This window comes from Condylura cristata, unplaced genomic scaffold (assembly GCF_000260355.1).
Source record: "Condylura cristata isolate star-nosed mole 26May11 unplaced genomic scaffold, ConCri1.0 scaffold00021, whole genome shotgun sequence".
NCBI lineage: Eukaryota > Metazoa > Chordata > Mammalia > Eulipotyphla > Talpidae > Condylura > Condylura cristata.
This window is the reverse complement of record NW_004567122.1, coordinates 18,094,714-18,108,535: the sequence shown is the minus strand read 5'-3', so window position 1 is coordinate 18,108,535 and position 13,822 is coordinate 18,094,714.

Below are 13,822 nucleotides of genomic sequence, written 5' to 3'. Positions count from 1 at the left end.
GGTAGAACTCTCTTGGGTCTTACTTTCTACACGCTAGAGGCCGTATTTTAGTAGGTTGCTGACTGCAGTTCAGTCAGTGACAGGTGTGTTGGCAGTCAGGGCTGTTGGCGGGAGGTTATAGCTATAGGAGAATCCGGCTCAGATGCTCAGTTCCCAACGCTTTCAACTTTGGAAGAGATCTTTATTGTCTGAGAAATGCCATCCTTTCTCATGGAAGATAATGGAGAGGCTCTCCTTCCCCCCTTTGTAGGTGCATAGACTCAATATAGGAAAGAATAAACAAGAAGACAGTGTTATTTGTTTATTTTATAAACCCTTAGGAGGAAACTGAGGTCAGCGAAAATAGTTGCTTGCTCAGATCTGGGGTGATGGGTAATGGGTAAAAATGGTAGCAATACTGGAGCAAAAGCAGCCATTTTGGGGGGGCACTTGCCACATCTGGAGGCGACTCAGCAAGGTAAGAGTTGTGTCTGTTGGGGACATCACAGCATCCCTAAGAGCTTAGCCAAGTGCCTAGCACACCATACGGACTCATCAACAAGAATAGTTATTTCTCACAAGCTACATCCAATCCTTCCGTGGTCCTTTGAACTCACTTTCAGGATAAATGTTCAGCCTCACCAGTCCTCACCTCCAGTGCCACCACTCTGGGCTGAGCAAGTGTCGTCTCTCCCGTAGCCTACTGCAGCCGTCTCCACCTGAGTCTGTCATCATCCCCTACCTCCTTGCTAGAATCTGTTCTTGCCCGAGCTGTCTGGATAATCCACTGGAAAGGTAAGGCAGATGATGGCAGTCTTCTGCTCGAAATCGCTCCAGTGGCTGGCTAGCTCACCCCACCATGTACATAACTCTGTCCATTGCTCTTCCTCCTAGTCTTCCTCTCTGCTCCAACCCCATGGAAGCCTGGCTTTCCCTTCAGTAACTCAAGCATTCTAGCGCATCAGGCTCTGGACATGACTTTCATCTGCCTGGAATCTTCCATTCCCAGCTATTGCCATGGCTCACTGCATTACCTTCCATTGACTTTGGTGCAAATGCTGCCATCTTGGCGATGTCTTTCCTGACCACCCTAGTTAAAATTCTACCCACTCACCCCATGGGTCCCACCTCCCTCCCTGCTTTATTATTTGCCATAACATTTGCCATCATCTGACATTCTATATAACTTACTTGATTGTTGTCTAGCTCCCATTAGAATGTAAATAACACAATGTGAGGGATTTTTATTTGTTTTGTTAGAAAAATCTGTGGTCCACAGACAACACTAGATTGATAAATTGTTCAATAAAGCGATGGAAAGAACAGCTACAGGTCTTTCCTATAAAAGTGTATAGAAGTTTAGCTTATGACAAATCCATCACCTATTGTCTACCTAGATAATAAAATTATGCTGTATTTGTCTTTTCTAAAATTATTTTTTATGGGAGCCACATGGTGATAAAAATAGGGGTGTTGAAGGCCTCCATTCTAATCTAGCTTCCGTCTATGAGTTGTTTGACCTCTCTGACCATAGTTTTCATAGAGATAAAGTGAAAATGATAATAGCTGTCTTGCCTAACTTGAAAAGTTGCTGGGAGGATAAAATATTAAATTTAAAAAAGCATTTTGAAAGTAGAACGTTTTTCTATGCAGGCTAGTTTCTGCGAAATCGTCTTCCCTAAGAAAGTTGCTTTGCCCTTCAGGTAAAAGTAATAAAGCATTGTACAAGCAGGAAAGTCATCTTAGCAAATCAGAGGCCTTGTTAAGCTGATAGGCCCTTATAAAAGTTCTCATAATACCTTTGGCAAAAATGAGTGACAGTTGTTGCTGAGGTTTACTGAATCGTGCTCAGACAACATTTATTAAATATGACCTGCTAGGCTAGATGCTGATAGAAGGGTGTTGCATGGGGTTAGAAGACTGGCATAAGTGTAGTCAAGTAACATAGGATCTTAGCAAACATAGAGCAAATGTGTTCTCTCTGTCTGCGTAGCTATGACTGTGATATCAACAATTCTAGCATATCCTCTCTTTTGGAGGGTCAGGTACTACCATCCTACCTCCCATTTTACGACTTGCACCTCTTAGCACCATGAACATCTCATGTCGTTATTCATGGTGTTTCCGCCACTGCAACTGCCTTCTTTCATTGTCCTTTTCCCTTCAGTCTTAAACCCCACTGTCTGCTCTCCTGCCTAAACACGCTAGTCTTTAAGAAGCCACTCAGCCATAAAATTGTGCTGGCTGTTCAGGTTGCTTCTCCTCATCGATCTTGTTGAGTTCAATGCTCTCTTCTCTGGCTTTCCAGAAGCACTTAGCACACCATCTATGCTGTACTCAGAATGAAATCTGAAGTCTTTTCTGAACTGTTTGACCTGACCCTGACCTCCTGCTGAATCTCACCTTCCACTAGGCTCTCCTACAAACATTCGCCTTTCTTGTATTCTTCAGTCACTTCCAAGAAGCCAAACTTAGGTCTTAGGATCTCAGCATCTCTGCTCTCTCTGCCTTGATAAACTATCTGTGTGTCAATTCAAATGCCACCTCCGCCAATATCTATGGGATGGTTGGTTACCTTCCTGTGCCCCCAGTATCTGACAAAGCTGAACAAGTATTTGTGGACCTGACCTGTATGAAACCATCTTCTCTGAAACTCACTGTCAAAAGCAAAGAAACTGTAGTTTTCTTTGGGTGAACATTATTCTCATAGCATTTTATCTTCAATGTCAAATTATTCAACTTCTGAGTTCGTAGGAATTGGCTGAGTAATGAAAAACTCCCAAGATCTTACAACTTTTGTGCTTTATTTGATCTTAGAGATACTCCAAATGCTTCATTTTACACTTGAGAAAGCTGTGTATTCTAATTTCAGATTGCGGGGACAAGGACCAGCGTGGACTTCCGAGCTGGAGCCTGGATGCTAAGCTCGCGCTTTTCATGTGGTTGTCATGGTTGGGCCAGGGGACTGCAACCCTGGGGGGGCCAGTGGTGGTGTGTGTGTCTCAGTGTCAGCCTCTGGGGTCCCCCTGAGACTCTGGCCCTTGTTCTCTTAGTCCTACCCCTGCATTCCACTAAGGCCAGCTGCCAGCCCATAGAAAAGGGGCTACAACTACAAGAAATTACAAGAGGATGCAAATGGTGAAACATGAATTTGATGGCAACAGTTTAGGGCTTGGACTGCTTCCCTGGCAGTTTGGGACTCTGTCCCCTAAAAGAGCAGAAGACACCTGTTTCATGGGGGTTCATTTTGACTTCTGACAGTCTCAGAGTTGGTAACCTTATACAAATGGCAACCCTGCTGTAGGAATAAGGGCATAATGGAGCTTCCCGGGGGTTAGAAGGATTTGGTATTTGATTTACCTGCACTTCAGGGACCTGGCAGTCTTTTTTTTTTTTAAAGATTTATTTATTCATACAGAACTGAGGTACAGGCCAGAGATGCGGAGGGTGAGAGGATTCACCAGGGACAGAGTGAGGAGCAGGGCAGACAGATGGGCGAAGTACACTGCTGAGGGGAGCAGCGGGCGGGTCAGGAGAGGTCTGCCTCGCCATGTGGATCTTGTTCCGGGTAGGCGGGGATCGAACTCATGCGAAGTGGCTTAAGCTTCTTAGTGTAGTGCTTTAACCAGCTGTGCCATCAGGGAGGGCCCCCTGGCAGGCTTCTTAATATTCTGTTAGTGGTGACCCCAGGCTGAAAAAGTAGGGAGTGCAGTATAACCAGGACTGTGAGGAGCTTTAAGAAATATCTCTTAACACTCGGTTATAAGCAATGATCTACATCTAAAAACGGTATTGGTCCAAGTAAGACTTTCAGCAGCAGTCAAAGAATCATAGACTTTTCATAGTCACCTGGTTGCACACTTCTTGTTCACAAGAACCAGTCAAAAATATAACAAAGGGGGGGCCTGTCTTATGAGTCAAAAGCAAATAGGATTTAAATCCAAAAATTGTTCCAATAAACTTTCTAATTATCATATACAAAGAGGGAGCCCTAAACAACTGGGCAGAAGCAATGAAGTTTTGGGTTATCTTTGGAGTCCTGCTTGCTATAAGCAGTATTACAATTTGCCCTCTATACTTTTGAAATCTATATCGGCTCCAAACATAGCTTTCATAATATAGTACACTGGTTAAAAATATTACATTAACATTAAAAATCACAAGTTGACAAGTGTCAACAATCTTGAGGTTAAGTCTCTATTTTGTATTTTTATCAGATTGTAACTCCTCGAATTTGATCACTGAAAAGGGCCTATTTCATAGACATGGCTAATGTCATTATAATATACCATCCTAATTTGTGTTTTGGAATCACGAGCAAGTAGACTATCACAATGCAGTGGAAAGAACTAGGTGCTGACCCTGGCTCTGGTACTGGCTGTTGATTTTTGGAGAAGTAACCCTTTTGAGCTGTGGACTTTCATCTAAAAAAAATAGTAGGCAGGCAACACTGGAGTAAGAAATTGAGTATCTCCACAGTATCCAGGTAGGTGAGACATGTGAGAAGTTTGAAGATCTAATTGAAACCTTGACAAACTGAAATACTAGATCTAAAGAGGATGCAGTCACTCAGCCCAAATGTTCCTCTGACCTCTAGGTAATGAAAAAGCCAGACAGAGAGGTTTGCATATGAAATCTCATCATTTAAGAGTTTGCCGTTGATAAGAATTAAGAAAATGATGTCATCAACCCCATAGGTATGGTTATTTGGTCTGTAGACAGACTCCAGGTGTCCTTTGGATTAAGGGGGGTTAAAATTATTCCAGGGTGTAAGAGGTCCTGAAGGAAAAGTTGAGTTCTATCATCTTTCAGGCATTATAACGAGTTTTAGAGACAAACACAAAAGGGAAACCAAAAAAGTGTAGTGCATGGCCTCCCTAGGCATCATCTGGTCATTTGCATTGGTTTTTCCTGTCTGGATCTCTGAAGCTGGGCCTCAACAGTCCTCTCAGAAGTCTTCCCTTACGGGCACAGGAGAACCATGTGCTTTAGCATTCCACATACTCAGTCGTTTCATGCAGGAACAAAGACAAACGTCAACAATCTGGAGTACTCTAGGGGCCACAATAATATAACGCATATGTCATGAATAAGTAAGGCATTTTCCGAAAGTTGGATTATTTTTTCCAGTTTAACAAGCAGTATTGAGACTGCAAAGTTCTAAGTCAGCATTGTTTAGTCATTAGCACCAGGTTTAATGCAAATTATCTATAATTACATGTGGAGCTGAATTAATTAATTTTATATGGAAGTGCTGAACAGCTGGGCAGAAACTTTGATGTTCTTTGTTTCCTTTGGACTTCTGCTTCCAAAATAATGTCCTCTGGCTGATACAACTTTCTCCCTACTCAGGTTACAACTTTTATTGCTAAAAAGCCATATATCTGTGGACCGTGTTGATTCTTTTGGATTTTGAGGTCATCAGCTGAAGTTTGAACACACATCCTTTGTTGGCATGCAAATTCTGTCTGCAACCACTAAAAACTGTATAAATAAGCACACATGTACCTTTAGAAATGTCATTCTTGTGTTTATCTTGGGTAAACACACATATTACACTGTCTTAACACAATCCTGGCATTACTCCTGCCATCAAAATCTCCAGAAAGAGTTTGTCTTTAATATTCACTGCCTCTAAAATCACCTTTGAACTCGGAATGAATTTTTTTCCTCGGGCTACATTTCCTTGTTCAATGTTTTATAATGCTGTGAGTGAAACGGTTGTGCATGCTGTAAGAAATCTACATTACTTGTGGCAAAGTGGTGATTTGTTATAATGAATGACATTTAGTTAAAGATACCAAAAAAAAAAAAAAAGGAAGAAAAAAGTCATGAGGCAGAAAGGGAGAGGAGAAGAGAAAAACCACACTCACACAGAGAGGCTTTGTGTCTAATCTGAATATGGTCCATCGCTGCTGAGGTCTCTTATCTTAATGACTTCGCTAAAGAAGTTGTCTTGTCAAATCTATTTAAAAGCTTTTGCCTTATATGAATAATTTACCAACAGAGGTAATTTGGGAACATTGTGATGAGATTTAAAAAAAGCTCAGTGATAAGGAGAAAGCTTGAAAGTCTTGAATATAAGAATAGAAAAGTTTTATAGGATCTTGGAACGCGCCTTCCAAAGGTCATTAGATCTATTATTCTGGTTTGACTGAGGGCTCTCCTAAATCTTTCTATTTCGAGGAATAGCCCATTTAAAAGGACACATATTCAAGAAAGGAAATTCATAATGTTCCATGGTGATTCAGTCTATTATCTTTTTTTTTTTTAAATCTCACCTTAGAGCCCTCCCTGGTGGTGCAGCGGGTTAAAACGCAGCACAAAGAAGCTTAAGTCACTTCCGCATGAGTTCGATTCCCGCCTGCCCCGGAGGAGACCCACATGGCATGGCAGACCTCTCCTGACCCGCCCACTGCTCCCCTCAGCAGTGTACTTCGTCGTTCTGCCTGTCCTGCTCCCCATTCTGTCTCTGGTGAATCCTCTCACCCTCCGCATCTCTGGCCTGTACCCCAGTTCTGTATGAATAAATAAATAAATCTGTAAAAAAAAAAATCTCACCTTAGGAAAATTTTATTACTATTTTATCGCTCTTCTCTGCAGACTCTAGGGGGAGCTAGAGAGCACACTAACTTTATTTGTATATGCTCACTCTGTCGACCCCTGGACTGTCCACATCTCTGTTCATCAACTTCACTGGGCAGTGATCTGACTTTTTTTTGTCATCAGAAAGTAATTTCCATGTTTCCATAAAACATAAACTGAAAACAATCTCAGTCAGTCCTTCCTTAGATACTTTCCATATTTCTGCGCTTACCCTCATTTGAAGTGTGTAGACCTCGATCAGGGAATTCTTCCAGGAAGGAAACAAATACTGCACATCTGTTGTTGTGGCAGACACTCGCATCTTTAAGGATGTGAGAACAACAGTTAGAAAACTTATTATCATGGAAGCTTAATGGCAGTGAGGGCGCTAGAGCTCACTATACTCATGTCCTGTAGCTATCTTCCTCTGCATCACCTGTTTACAGGTGTGGAAGTAGGTAGAAGGGAAATCCAGGTCACTTACCGGATTGCTAGGGGCCTGGAAGCTCTCAGTTAGGTCAGAATATGCCTTTCGTGCTTAGCTTCATGTAGGACATGCAAAACAAAATTACTTGAGTAATAATGGGCAAGAAAAGAGTTCTGTTGGCTTTCCCAAGGTCTCAGCTCAATCTGAAAACAAACATTTCTTCAATGCATTAAGCTCCAGGATTAGGATCTGATGGGATCTCAGAGGCTTAAATGGAAGTGGAAAATGTGTCAAGTGAAATGTGTGGCAGCGGATAGAGGGGAGAGTCAGCCTGGGGAAAAGTTAGTAAAAGAAACTGTGTGGATGTCAGAGTCTGACAGTTTTGACCCCCAGCAAAGCTTGGGCCGTCTGACTACAGTCACAGGAATCTCTTGGTTCTTTCCTTGTGGATGCTCTTTCCTGTGTACCAAGCAGATGGCAAAATTACCAGTCCTCTCCCAGGCATAGCAGGAGACCAAAATGGGGCAGTGGCCGGGTCCTTTGCTGTGGAGGGTGGTCGTAGGCCTGCTGCCCCCAGTTGGCATGGGAGAGCATTGCCTGGCTTTGTCCGTAACACAGATCACTGACCAGTGACTTCACACCTGCCAGACCGGTATGTAGGCACACAGGTTTCAGGATTTGTATTAGTTCTCAACCCCCCAGGACTCTTCATATCACATTTGCATCATGGATCCAGGGGAGCCTTCTAGAATGTGACAGGTGGAGCTGGGTAATTATGTGATTCCATTCATAGCAATTAGACCTTGCATTTCAGAGTCATCTGAAATGCCAACAAAAGCATATGTGGTGATATTTATCCATAGCTTTTATAGGTACTACAGTTAGAGGGTAAGCAAAATATAGTCCCTACCAATGAGGTCTCCAAGAGTGCCTGTAATTTTTATTGATGTAGAAAAAGGATTCTTTTTTTTTTTTTTTTGTGCTTATATCCTTTGGAGTTTTTTTTTATTATTATTTTCTTATTGTTTCCTACCTCAATAATCAGCAAACCCTCCCAATTATAACTGCCAGCTTTAGCAAATAGGAATACAGGGCCAGTTATTCTCAAATTCAGATAAACAACACATGCCTTTTATTTATTTATTTTTTAAGTACAAATATGTCCCAATCGTTGCATGTCCCAAATTGTGGAGGTTTTGTTGCATGAGGAAATATATGCTTTTTCTTTCAATATATACCTGTGGGTTGACAGATTTAGCAAATAAAAAAATCTGCCAGTAAAATTTGAATTTCAGACAAATATCAATAGCTGTTTAGTTGTTAGATGTTCTTGCACTAAATTTCTGTGTTATTTACCTGAAATTCGAATGGGTCGGGGTGCGCTACATTCAATCTGGCATTCCACATCCCAGTGCTGAGAGTAGATCCTCTCATCCTCTCCTCTTGTCAAAAGGTTTTAACCCCCTACAAGCTGGTATGAACTCAATTTGTGTACCCCCAATGACGTACGTTGAAGCCAATGAGAATGTAGTAGAGATGAGATCTTTGGGAGGTAATTAGGACTAGAGAAGTCCACAAGGGAGGGGATCCCCTTGAGGATTAGTGCTCTTGGAAGAAAAGACAGAGAACTTGCCCCCTTTCTGTCTCTTTATATGCATGGATTAAAAAGAGGTCATGTGTCAGACAGCAAGCTGGTTGTTACCAGCAAGTCAAGGGAAGGCCCCGAGTGGAAACCAGCCAGGCCTGCGTGCTGACTGTGGACTTCCAGTCTCAGAACCACAGGAACATAGATTTTTGTGATTCAGACCCCTCCCACCTATGGTATTTTCCAGGCTGAGTGGGACAGTGGCATCGTATTATACATCTTTGTAAACACTGCATCAAGCAAACAAGTTTCAGAGTTTCTTTTTCTCATGAGGAAATCACAGCTCAGCACTGGATTTTTTGTCTACTGTTGAATTTTCTTGTCGTTGAATGTAGAGCAATAATTTTTTTTAATCATTTTCCATCATATCCTTATAGATTATTGAGAGGAATATTAATTAAATACATACCATGCGATATTTGGGGAAAGTAAGGAGGTATTTGTGCAATGGTTTGTATCACTACCAATGTTCCACTCAAAAGTAATTGAATTTAACTTTTTTTTTTTTTTTTAAAGATTTATTTATTTGTACATACAGAACTGGGGTACAGGCCAGAGGCTCAGGGGCGGTGAGAGGCTTCACCAGAGACAGAGTGGGGAGCAGAACAGGCAGATCGACGAAGTACACTGCTGAGGGGAGCAGCGAGCGGGTCAGGAGAGGTCTGCCACGCCATGTGGTCTCCTCCGGGGCAGGCGGGAATCGAACTCATGCGGAAGTGGCTTTAGCTTCTCAGTGCAGTGCTTTAACCCACTGCGCCACCAGGGAGGGCCAATTGAATTTAACTTTAATAAAGGAAATACTCAAAACTGGAAAATGCAAAGGAGTACAGAGTTAATATGTAGCTGAAGTTTTGTTCAGGCTTATAAAGGGATGCCAGAGAACTAAATATCAAGTAAATGTTAAAGTTATCCGGTTAGCTTACTAATCCAAAACGTAGCAAAATGAAGACTGTGTTGACAAAAATTGAAAGCATTTCAAGTGGGGAATTGTTATGATATCTTAAAGTAGATCTAGAGTTTCTGATTGTTGGGTTAGTGACTCTGGGACCTGGAAAGTTCATTCTTCATTCTGGCTGGTGCATTTTGTTGGAAGTTTAAGCGATGGTGACCTGAACTTTGGGAGGACAGAGAAAAGCAAAATCAGCAGATTTTTTTTTCTCTCTCATATCTTTCACCAACAGTGATTCATACATAAAGGTTAGATGGTACTCATCGAAAAACTGTTATTTCGCCTACTGAGTTACCAACAAGTCTGCCCACAAACCCTTCCTTCCTTTTTTCTTCTCTTTCTCCCTCTTTCTCTCTTCCATCTAGTTCCTCTAAGGCAATGGCCATTTAGAGATAGTGAATAAATATTTGTTGTGGAAACTCAAACTCAAACGTGAAGAACACACGTCATAGGAGTTTATCATGAGACTTAGCATTAGAGATTTTTCTGCCATTGTGAAAGTTCTGAATAAAAGGTTCTTGTCAAGAAATATTTGGTTGAATGTCCCAAAGCTGCTTAAAAAATAGCAGTTCTCAGAAAATTTCTTAAGGGGAAACAAACTAATGCTTATTTGCCTAGTATGATTGTTTTAGAGTTAGGTGATTTTATATCATCCTCACAGTGACACTACTAAGGCCCTCTCTGGTGGTGCAGCGGGTTAAAGCTGTTAAAGCACAACACCAGGAAGCCAGCTGCAGCAGCTTCAGTGCGAGTTCGATCCCTGCCCAGAGGTGACCCACATGGCGCGGCAGACCTCTCCTGACTCGCCCGCTGCTCCCCTCAGCAGTGTTCTTCTTCTATCTGCCTGTTCTGCTCCCCTCTCTCACCACCCCTGTACCTCTAGCCTGTACCCCAGTTCTGTATGTAAAATAAATAAATAAACTTAAAAAGAAAGAAAAGTGTACTAAAATGAAGAAAGTAACGTAAGTAACATGATCATGTTTAAACAGCATGCGGGAAAGCTAATCTGAACTTGGATTTTGTGTACTTGATACTTTTTGATACTTAACTCCAATCTGCCATCTTGCTTTGCTCTCCCCTTAAATTTCACACTATGGGAACCATGTTGTGTTTGATTCAAGTTTTGGGTTGAGACCCAATTGGAGGGAAAGACCAGGCTCTTATATCTCCACATACATCATGATCAGTCAGGTTGCTTCTGGAGTTATCCAGCTGGTTTTATTTTGTAATTACTTATTTATGCATGCATGCATACAAGGTCTGGGGAGTAGACCAGAGGTACAGGGGTGGGGGAGATGCAGCGGTGAGAGGATTCACCAGAGACAGAGTAGGGAGTGGAACAGACAGACAGACTGAAATACACTGCTGAGGGGAGCAATGGCCACGACAGGAGAGGTCTGCTGTGCCATGTGGGTCACCTCCCTGGCTGGGAACTGAATTCATGCTTCAGTGGCTGGAGAAAGCAAGCACTGAGACTTTAACCCCTGCACCACCAGGTTTTATTTTGATTAAACACAGTCTAAGCCAGAGGAGAATAATGATACAGATTATCACACTCCTTCCTATTTACCTTCTCGCCTTCCTTCCTTCCCCCTGTACATTCTACTTTTGGTAGAGCTATTATGACATGTTCTCAGTTTTCATCTTTAACTTCTAGAAAACTCCTTCTTGGTAATGTTGGGGTTGATGCCACCTTTGGATCCAGCCATGATCTTGATTGGCTTTAGCAAGTCAGTGCGGTCTCATCCCCCATGTCTCAGTACTGATTCAAAAACTGAGGGCAGCTTCTGTCTTTCTCTGGAGGGGAGGTTAGGCAAATGTGACGTCTGATACCGAAGGAAGCTATTTTGCTACTGAGGACAAAATCAACCCTCAAATAAAGCTATTCAGGAGAATACCAGAAATCTAGAGGTAGAAGAGTCCCTACTTCTTAGGTGTTCCCTTTATATCGTTCAAAAGATAACATTATTAAATAACTCAAGTTATTGTGAATTTTAAGTTACTTGCTATAATATGTTTTCTAGTTCTGTATTGTGTGTATCAGAGAATAAACAAAGATGTAAAATTTCTCACAGACACAAAATTTCCATGTTTTAATCTATAGAGTCATTTATGCAACTTCGACTCCTTTACTGTGGACAGTTTGTTCCAATTTGTTCTTTTCCCTCAGTGCTGGGATCTTTAGGCTACTATGACCTGTTGTATTAGTCATCATGTGTTTGAGGAGAAGAATTACATAAGTCCAGTCCTTGAGGTCACTTTTGCATCACAGATCTCCAAGAGAATAATAGTGTCTTATGTTTTCAGAGAAGAGAGACTTGATCTGGATTACCCCTTTACTACCATATTGTCTCTTGGTAATCAAGTGAGAGCCAACTGCCCATGAAAAGTAGGGGAAGAATGGACTAAAACGTGAAACTCGATTGTGGAATTACTTGGAGCTATAGGTCAAGTTCATGCAATGATGATGGTTGCAGACCCAGGAGAGCTGGCCTCCATCTCACGTGACGACATTGTGGGCAGAGGGCTGGGAGAGCAGAGCTGAGTGAGCCTGTCACACATGCCAAATTGATTATCTGTTTATTCCTTCAAGACAGTTGTTAAACTTCTATAGATAACAGGGATCCAAACATACCAAGACCCTAACTTTAAGAATTTCACCCTTTGTGGGGCGATAGACACATGAACAAACAGATGCAAAAAGATGCAGGTTGATGTTTCCATAGAAACGAAGATAATCACTATAGCCACAAGTCAGGGAAGTTTTAATGTAGGTGGTAATGTAGGGATGAGGACCCCAAAAGTGACCTTGCATATGTTCTGGGCTGAACTGGGACCAAACCTGGTCTCCTGATCCCTGGCCTAACTGACATGTATTTTAAAAGATGAACACTCCACCCTTTTGTGAAGAACCCAAAGGATTGCTAGGAAAGAAATGTCAGGAAGAAGAGAGCTCAAAATAACAAAAAGCTTGAGAAAGGTGAAACTCACAACAAGAATTTCAAACCCACAAGCATAGAGGTGTTCACTGGGAACTTTGAAGAAGCAGGAAGTTGAGTGAACCCTGAAAGGAGGAACCCTTTAGTCATGTCTGCTCAGTTTTCACTACAAGCCTAGAGAAGAGGCTTCATAATAAAACGCAACATCGCAGGACTTTGTTCAATAAATATATCGTGTCTGAGTCGCTCTGTGATGTTTTGCTAAGGCAATTCTAGTAGACTCGTAAGTATACCTAGGAAAACCTAGTTGTCACACTTGATGAGGACTATTTAAAAAAAAATTAACCTATACAAGAAAACTTCCATGTAGCCAGGGCAGCAGATCGCTAGATTACAAATGCACTAATGAGAGAAAATTCCTCGGAGAATTGCTATAAAGACAAGCTATGAAATTTTTCCCATGACATATTTTCTGAGCTCTAGTGGTTTGGGGTTTCTGGGTGTGCAGTCTATAGAGACACAGATTCCACTGATTCTTGGTCGAAATTTTCTACAGGGAAATTGAGGGTATCCAACAAGTTCATAATGAGGGTTTACTTAGCAACAATTATGCCGCTAGGTACTATTTTCATCATCTTCCCAAATTATTGAAATACTTTCTCCTAAAACAGATTGGGGAGTCCTCCCTGGTGGCACAATGGATGAAAAGTGAAGCACTATGAAGTTATCCACAGCTACTGCAGCATGCATTTGATTTCTTGCCGGGGAGGTGACCCATATGGCATGGCAGACCTTTCCTGTCTCACCCAATAACCCCCTTAGCAGTGTATTTCAGTAGATCTGCCTGTTCTGCTCCCTACTCTGTCTCTGGTGAATCACCCACTGTACCTCTGGCCTGTACCCTAGTTCTTGTATGCATAAGTAAATAGTTTTTTTAAAAGATTTATTTATTTATTTATGCATACAGAGCTGGGATAGAGGCCAGAGGTGCAGGTGCAGTGAGAGGATTCACCAGTGACAGAGTGGGGAGCAGGACAGGCAGATCAATGAAGTACATTGACAGAGTGGGGAGCAGCGGGCAGGTCAGGAGAGGTCTGCTGTGCCATGTGGGTCACCAATGGGGTGGGGACCAAACTCATGCTGAAGTGGCTTTAGCCTCTCAGTGCTGTGCTTTAACCCACTGCACCACCAGGGAAGGCCCAAATAAATCTTTATTTTTTTTAATTTTTGTTTATTTATTTATTTATTTATACAGAACTGGGGTATAGGCCAGAGATGCGGAGGGTGAGAGGATTCAC